Source organism: Coloeus monedula, assembly GCF_965178545.1.
Source record: "Coloeus monedula genome assembly, chromosome: 2".
Lineage (NCBI taxonomy): Eukaryota > Metazoa > Chordata > Aves > Passeriformes > Corvidae > Coloeus > Coloeus monedula.
The window spans coordinates 86,467,566-86,476,095 of NC_138782.1; the positions used below are offsets into that span (position 1 = coordinate 86,467,566).

Sequence of the window (8,530 nt, forward strand, 5' to 3'; positions counted from 1 at the left end):
ATGAAGCTTAAGTACAGTAAATACAGGTTCTTACTCTGTCCTCAGCAAGACAGTGGTATCTCAGCCCCTCTGAACAAGATACCAAGATTATTACAACTCATGCTCCCTACATGATCGGGTCTGAGATAGGGAATGTTTGGTTACACAGCATTAGCTCAAGGTTGTTGTGGTTTTTAACTGTATACATACTAAAGAAGATGTGTTTCATTAAAGACCTGTTGAAGGACTGAATCTTGTATTCAATGCATGGTGAGGTGAGATCCATGAGTATCAGTTCTTGTGGGAGTTCCCTTTGAAGCCTAGTATTTGTCTTCATGGTAGAAGGTGAAGTCATCTTGAAAACCCAAGACGTTGACCACAATCTTCCCTGTGGAGCACTAGGCATTCTTTTCAGACAGCTGGTTACATAGACACACACCAGGCTAAAAGAATCATCAGCAAATACAGCATTGTTTTCCAGGTGAGCCAAGCCATGGGAACTTGTTGGCGTTGTGCCCTCCAGTTCAAGGAAAGCTGAGTGGAAGCTGTTGTATATCATGTAGATAAAGTCAAAGACCTTGAACAGGTTTTGATAAGAAATAAAGCTGTGAGCAGAGACTGTCTGGCGTGCTCTCATTAGCCTGAAATTCAGGCTACAGAACCATGAACCCTCTCCTGGGTTCAAGTTGTTGGTGAGTCATTAAGCAGGCCTTTGACTTAGGAAGGTAAGCTGGATTCTGCATAGAAATGAGCACTCTTAATGAGCTGCTTCTGTCCCTCTCTCCTCCTTTTTTTGTTCATCCTTTTTGCTCCTCTCTCTAAGCCCCCAAGGCTGTTTCTCATTTTACATGTTTTCTGTACATTTTACCTCTTTCTGAAATTCCTCACTCATCCCACTGAGATGAGGGTATTTCTTCCCCTCTCTTCACTCTTCACACCAGCAGTGGGAGCACTGAGATGAGAGCATAGCTCTTCCCATTTCCATTACAGAAGAGGCTGCATGTGCAAGGTCAGCTGAGCCCTGCTCCTTCCACCCTGGTCTGTGCTGCACTGTCTCGGTGCAAGTGGAGCATCTGTAGTAAAGGTAGAAGCTTATAGGACTTGGGAGGTGTTTGAGAAACTCGTACATCTGCTACCGAATGATACTGTAAATACCAAAGGTACAAATGCCAGTTTTGGATGTATTCTGCTTGCTTAAATTTTAAGAAGAACAGACAAAAAGCAAATGTGTGGAACTAATATTTTCATTCAGCATCACAAACAACTAACCATGTTACCCTGCACTAGCTCGTCTGTGGCAGTACTATTGAACCATTTTAACAAAAGAAAAGCTACCAAAAACTTCTGCTCTGAGGGCTTTCCATGGAAAATATCAGCCCAAAAATATTCAGTTCTGAAAGGTTTCATTAGCTTAGGGACATAGGGAGGTGAGTTGTGTAGAGGGTGTTACTTCCATGATCACTCTAGTACCCAGGGGTTTAGTTGGTTTGTCTTGTTTGGGCTTTGCTTTTTCCACTTTATTTTTGCAACTTACTCCTCAGTTAACAAAGTGGGGGGAAAATGTGTGTTCTTTTGTCAAAACTGGTAGGTACTAAACTCTTATTATTATTTAAACTTCTTTTTTCCTGTAGTTGTTTGACTTCTAAGAGTCCTTTCAACATCCATCTCTGTTGATGTGCATTGGTACATATATATATATACACATATATGTGTACACAAGTTCTCTTTCCTTTGACTTTAGCTTGACATTCTAAGGCATTCTAAGCTATCATACTTTTTGTTGACCTGTCTGTCTCCCTGTTTGTCAGCCCCCATTTGGTGAATTTGAGCCCCCTTGCCAAGCAAAACTAGGTTAGACCCAGTACTGAAAAAACTCAGAAATTAATTCCCTTAAATTTCATGGAAACCATTGGGAGAGGAACGGGACAGGAAATGGATACAAATAGCTTCCCCTATTGCCACTAAAGTATAAGCTCAATGTTTTTTTCATCCTGACAGATGGCCAGTCAGCACACACATCACTTGGCACCCATCCCAACACGTGTTGCCTGTTCTCCAGCCAGAAGGGTAGGAGACAGAGAGATTTTTCGGGCATGCCATAGTGCATTTGGAGGTGGAGATGTGGAACTCTTGCAGTAAGAGACGTAGGAACAGATTGTACACATCTGTAGGAAACCATATTTTAGCATTTCTGCTGTCCAAGGAATATCTGACATCTATTTGGAAGGAAGTGAGGGTAATTATAAGAGGGTACATGGAGTGCTAAAGGGAAAAGGTCTTAAATATGTAGGAAACTGGGCTACATCAGTTCTGCCACTTATGGCATGACACAGTAACTTTCAGCCTTTGTTATTCCCATTCTGGAAACAATCCTGCACAATGGCTTTTGTCCATCAACAAACTTTTGATTCATGTTGTGTAGTTCCTTAGTTAGGGAAGGACTTTTTAGAGGGGTTTAATGCCCATTGCTTGCTGCAAGACTTAGAAAAGAACCTCTAAGAAAGTAGTAAGGGGGAGCTCCATCCAGCAATTACAGCCAAGGACTAGAGTTCTGAGTGGAACAGAAAAAGGTTTGGGATCAGGGACTGGCAAGGAAAAGGAAGGATTTATACTGATTTTACCATTGATCAGCCTTTTATGTACCTATCTTCAATTGAATAAAATTGGCCATTGCCCCTGGTCCTTAAAGCCAAAAGCATACAGTATAAACTGCTGTAAAAATGCTCACTAGAAATAATACAGTTGAACCTAGCACAACTGCAAAGCATGCTGGTGCTCCTAGAGAATCTTTAAATACTTAGACCAAGGTTAAAGCACACAGTATCATGAAATGCTTCATTTTCTCTGCTTTTAATTCTAAAATGTTACAAAATCACTTCATCATCGAAGCATATATGGCTTACAAATATACATCAATGATTTGTTCAAAATGTGTTTATTTAGCTCATAGTATTCTCTCATCTCTTCAAAATTAAATATCTTAGAGCTCAGATGTCATTTGTTTTCAAAGCCAGTCTGGCTTGATATATCGGGTTTCTCTAAATAGTACATTTAGGGTGGCCTCTCCTAGGACAGGCCTGAAGAAGAGCTCGTCAATAGCATCTGCATCAATGTCTCAAAGAGAGGTGATTACCTGAAGAATCCAAGCAAACCTTCCAAGGCTTCCAAGGAGCATTGTTGAGATAAACTCCATCAGGGCTTTCTGAGCTTCCTGCTGCAGTGTTTGTACATAAGGGAGACATTTCAGGACACGACATTCTGTTGAAACAAAAAGTAAAATAACGAATCCTGAGTAAACACTTCTGTTCTGTGCCCTTCATAGTGGGTGTCTGTATTTCTGGCTTATAGCATTACTTTCTCTGTAGAAAAAACCACTTTCTAACATAGCTTTTGGAAAAAGAATATATGTGTAACTCAATAATTTGAATGAGCATTGGGCAGCATTGTAAGCACATTGGAATCTAGCCCATTACATTAAAATTCAGCTTTGAAAAAAGCAGGTAATTTTGACTCAGTACAGATGGAGAAGAAGTTTTGTAGTGTTGTCTAGCCACCAAATGATGCTGATATAGTAGTCTGGGCAGGTGGAAATACTCCAGGTCTAATCTACCCTACTCAGGTAACATCAGGAGATGGAGGTGATGGTTTGGAGCAGTGAGCAGGCTCGCAGCCTCAAGACATAGGTTTCCAGTACACCCAGCCCCATCTCCATCCTACTGTTGCCTACAAGACTAACCTGGGGCACTGTGGTTCACCACACTATGTGGGTATCTTCATTTACAATCTAAAAAGTGCAAGAGGATTGCCTCAGCCATTTCTGAAGAAGGAGTGGTCTTTGCCCTGTGGAGTCATGGTCTGGAGCCTCAATCACATACCTCCCAAAGCCTGTGACCTGCTGGCTCACTGAGTGTTTTTGTGGGTGCCAGAACTCAGAGCTAAGGACACCCTGTGTTCATCCTTTGCCTCTGGAGGGATTGCCTTGTCATGTAGCTCTCAGCAACCTGTTGCCTCCTGTCCTCACTCTCTAAGGATAACAGTATCTCTTCTTTCCTGGGATTGTTGCAGTCTGGACAGAAGGTAGAACACACCATTTGTCATCTTTTACAGCGACTGACTCCATACCTACCTGGAAGAGAATCTGAATATCTTACAGCAGGGAGTGTTTCACACAGGATCATTCATTTAAGTGTGGAAGTTCAGCATTCTTGCCTCGTGCCCTGTACTAGGGCAAAACCAACCTGGTTGGGTTTTCTTCTGTAAGTCTGTAACTGGCTGACTGTTGTCAGCCTTCAGCAATTCTCTTCTTCCTAAACATCACTTCCAGAGGAGAAGTGTCAGCCAAACCTGCAACCAGGCTAGCCAGAAATGAAGAGTTTGGAAAAGTCATCATCTCCCCCAGGATTACCACAATTCCAAATGTTAGATTTTTCATGGAAAGGAAATTGTCAGGATTTTGTGGATTCAGGATGAAGTTGAAATAGTTTATATCCCTTCAAATATGTTTAATTTCTCCATTTGGTCTTCTTTTCTATGTAACCAAACACTGGTTTTAATTTACATATAATGAGACTCTTCTTGTTCTGAGATCTGTTGTAATAATATTCAGTAAAACACATGTTTCCAGCTGAACTGTAACTCTCTTGGGAGTATCTCTTTTTTTAACAAAAGCCCTGTCACAGCCTTGATGGAGTTTTTGAATATATATGCACACATAAATATGTATATCTATGGCACTGATATAATAACAGCACCGTGTTTCACTGTTCCCATCTCTTCACTGTGCAATCCCAATTGCTCTTCAGACAACTGTCAAAAACACAAGAATGTTTTCACCTCACTCTGTGCTGTTTCTGTGTGGCAGAACAGTCCTATTTCTTCCTCTGACTTATTGCCTGGGTCCTAGTAGAGAAGGCCTTGCAGCTGGACCCTTAACCCACAGACACTGAGACCACTCCAAAGCTACCCAGCCAAAGCTCCCCTGGGAAGAGCAGGGATGCCAATATGTTCTGGAGAGTCTGCATTCTGTTGATGTGAGGTGCTGGTTTCCCCTCAGGGGCTGGGTATACAATTTCTTCTTCGCATGTTGTTGCTGGCCCAGATGTGGTCAATCAGTAACCCAGCCAGAGCCTCCCACATTGAGGTTCTGCACAGATTCTGTTGTTATTTCCAGCTCTGGGGCCCTCAGCATAAGAAGGACATGGACCTGCTGGAATGACTCCAGAAGACAGCCCTGAAGATGATCAGAGGGCTGGAACACCTCTCCTATGAACACAGGCTGAGAGAGCTGGGGTTGTTCAGCCTGCGGAAGAGAAGGCTTTAGAAAGACTTTATAGCAGCCTTCCAGTACCTAAATGGGCTTTACAAGAAAGCTGGAAAGGGACTTTTTACAAGGGCCTGTGGTGATAGGAGAAGGGGGAATGGCCTTGAACTGAAATAAAGTAGGCAGGATTAGGCCAGATGTGTACAGAGCAATCCTTTACTGTGGGAGTGGTGAGGCACTGGAACAGCTTGCCCAGACATGTGAATGCCATATTCACAGCCCTGGAAGCTGGCCAGAAGGCCCAGCTGGATGGGGCTTTGAGGAAGCTGGTCTAGTGGATAGTGTCACTCCTAATGACAGGGGGGTTAGACTAGATGATCTTTAGTTTCCCTTCCAACCAAACCATTCTATGATTCTAGCATGATTCTAGCACATTCTACACTCCATCATGCTGCCTGCCACCCTCTTGCCAAGGGGATTTTTCTAATGATAGTAAGCACAATATCTTTGTCACAAGAGATCACTCAGGGTACAAGCAAAGTTTTGCATAGTTGTATACTTCTTTTCCAAGCAATTGCTGATACAGCTGCATGCCTGGGTGTCCTGTTGAACTCCAGCTCATGACCCAGCTCTGGACTGCTCTGTACCTGGCCCTTCCCCATTGCTTCAGTCAGTTTTGGTGGTCTTAAAAGAAGTAAAACATTAAGGGTGGTTATGAGGTTCCATAATCCAAGAGAGATGTTGCTCTCTTGGATTGTCAATTGTACCATTGTCACTGCTGGTGGCTTCTTGAAATCCTCTTAGAACTGAAGCCTGCAAAAATATTAACATTTTGCCAAACATCAAGCCAAACCAGAAAAATTTGAAAATGTGTTGCAAATATGTAGAAAACATTTTCTGAGTTTGGTGGAAAGTGCTGAAAAACTATTAAAAATAGTAATTGTGAAACAACAGCTTTGTTTGCAGCAAAGGGTGGTTTGGGCTGTGTATAAACTCTGAGTACCTGTTTCAGCCCAGAGTTAGATGGTGAGTCTGTTTCATATGGAGGCTTAACTGAATTTAGGATTAACTGAAGTTCTCCAGGCTGCCTTCTGCAGCTCATGGAGAAATATTCTAGAGAATAGGGTCATCCACCTAAGAGCTGAATGACACTGTGGAATGTGCTTGCAGACAGAATCAAGGGCTGCTGGCTCTCTCATACAGCACCCGGGGGAAGCAGCAGGCCTTAGAAGGCACAAATCCAGAACATAACCCTGCTTCTGCTACTTTCTACTTAGGTGAAAATTGCATTTTACCCACAGAGACAATAAAAATGCCAGCTAGTTAAACTGTGTAAGCTGCTGTAGATGAGGCCTTTCTCCTCTTATCATCCCCCAGATCTTTCAGCCTGATTTTATTGTGAAAAAAGTTTGCACTGAAACAAACTCTGCTGGTTTGATGCTGCAGCATAGACACTCAAGGCAATACCAAGCATCTGGATGACATTACACCTCAAGAATCAGAATTTGAATCCCACTGGAAACAAATATAAAGTCACACAGCCTTTGAGCAGCCTATAAACCATCCACCACGAGCAATATAATGGAACAACCGAAGCATTCAAGTATCCTTTTGGTGCAGTCCCAAGTATAGCACACTGCTGACAGTGCAGCCAAGAGCAGTGATTGCTGTGGAAGGAGCCGGGGGTCTGAGCCAGCGCAAGCTGGAGTCAATAAGTCTTTCCATTTACTTTAGTGTACTTAGAGCTCAGCTTTTACTGACTCATGCACTCCATGGTGCTGACCGAGGCAACCTTCCTTCCTAAGGAGCTTGAACTTGGCATCAGAAGCGAGAGGATGCAATCAGTAGTCCTAGTTTGCTCTGTGACTGCTGTCCCAGGGTTTCAATGTAGACATACTAAATTATATAAATAAAGGATATAAATAAATAAAGGCTGTGTAACCTCAACACAGCATCCTTTTCCTCACTGATGAAAGTCAGATGGTTATTTTATCTTCTCCTCCAGTGAGGGAGCCTTTGTTAAAATACTTCTAATGTTCACATCACGTACCCAGGTACCATCTCTCCTTTGCTGTGAAGTGAGGGTGAGGCTGCTTTATTACCTTTGAACTGGAAATCAGTTTGAAGTGACACAGTTAATTCTTCATGACTTAAAATTTGTCTAATAGAGGTTGTTTTGGCTTACAGTGAGTGACCTACTGCACATGTCGAAGGAACCAAAATAAACCACATCAGGCAGAAAAACCATTAAATCGTGGAATACAGGTGTTTGAGAACATTTAACTACAGTCATAGAAAAGAATAAAACTAAACATTTGCCTATATGTAAATGAAAATGTCAAATATCTTTCTAGGCACATAATCATCTATGTAAGTTCTTGGAGGACTTAGCAGAATTAAAAAGAATAATTCCTTTAAGAGAGGCATATTATTTTGCACTTATGTCCAGGTCCCAGAATTTCCACACTAAATTCTTCATCTTCTGAACTTCTGCTAAAGATGCTCCTGCTGATGAGCTGCCCAGTTCATTCATAGCTGTCAAAGACTGACAAAGAGGATTTTTTTCAATAAACTAATGGCTGGAATCTCTCTCAGGTCAAAATCCACCCCTTCTTGTGCCACACCCAGAACAAAAAGAGGGGCCCAGTTCTGTTGTATGAGGACAAACTGATCCTCCCAAGGCATGTGATAAAAGGAAGGTAAGTTTCTAATAAAAGTTGAAGTCTTCAACAGCACTTCAGAAGCTTTTCAGCATGTGGCTTCTGGTGTTTTCAGGACAACTCTTCTCCTGCCCAAACAAGGGCAGCCTTTGCTTCCTGTGGAGCAGTGGGGACTGCAGTGCTGCTGGTGCCACTTGGTCTCACTTCCATGCTCTTTGTTAAGGATCTGGTACAGGACGCTTTTAGAATGGTGTGTCTCACTCTGGCATTTCCCAGATTTCTCAGCTGGGATCTTGACAGCCATGGAGGCAGAGTTCCCTGTGGCAGGAAACAGCATGTCTGAAGCTATGTCAGCAGCAGGGGAGGGCATTTCTGCCATGCAGGGAGGCATTGTGTGCTAGCATACACACGGGCAGGTGCTGAAAAGCAGTATGACCCTGATCCATGAGGTTACCTTGAACTTTGCTTGCACCAGTGTGTTTCGAACAAGGCGTGGCTGCAGGTTGCTGTAGCCCCAGGGCAGCAGGTGGTGTGGGCCAGTCCTGGGGACAGTCCTGGGGATGGAAAACCTGTGTTTCAGAATTACCTCTTGTTTCTGTGAGATTTGAGAGAGACTTCAGAGAAAGTCAGC

At 42.9% G+C, this 8,530-nt stretch overlaps 1 pseudogene across 1 annotated transcript; it reads right to left on the bottom strand.

Moving 5' to 3' along the window:
- Positions 1–2,983: 2,983 nt before the first annotated feature.
- Positions 2,984–8,236, bottom strand: LOC309585970 (nuclear receptor subfamily 0 group B member 2-like; annotated as a pseudogene). The gene is made up of 2 exons: positions 7,631–8,236; positions 2,984–3,237 (listed from the first exon to the last, which is right to left on the bottom strand). The product of its transcript is annotated as a nuclear receptor subfamily 0 group B member 2-like (transcript).
- Positions 8,237–8,530: the final 294 nt, after the last annotated feature.